Genomic DNA, 518 nt, shown 5'->3' on the forward strand with positions numbered 1-518 from the left:
CTTACACACACAGAACCTTACAGAACCTGACAGTAACAGAACCTTACACACACAGAACCTTACAGAACCTGACAGTAACAGAACCTTACACACACAGAACCTTACAGAACCTGACAGTAACAGAACCTTACACACACAGAACCTTTCAGAACCTGACAGTAACAGAACCTTACACACACAGAACCTGACAGACTGAACAGCAGGTAGAAATACTTACAAACTGCCTCTCCTGGGAAGACTCAGCTCCTTCTGTAAGAGAGAACAGAACAAAGTTCAGACTGATGTCAGGAAGTGCAGCTGTGTGACCAGCAGGTGGCACAGACACACAACTGATTGTTTCACATTATTCTGTCAATCACAAACTGTACAACAGGAAACCACAGAGAGGCAGAGCAGCTGCTGAACAAGACAACAGGAACAGGAAGTAGTTTCTCTGTGAACAGGAAGTGGTTTCTCTGTGAACAGGAAGTAGTTTCTCTGTGAACAGGAAGTAGTTTCTCTGTGAACAGGAAGTAGTT

The sequence above is a fragment of the Austrofundulus limnaeus genome, unplaced genomic scaffold (genome assembly GCF_001266775.1).
Source record: "Austrofundulus limnaeus strain Quisiro unplaced genomic scaffold, Austrofundulus_limnaeus-1.0 Scaffold3552, whole genome shotgun sequence".
Classification (NCBI taxonomy): Eukaryota; Metazoa; Chordata; class Actinopteri; order Cyprinodontiformes; family Rivulidae; genus Austrofundulus; species Austrofundulus limnaeus.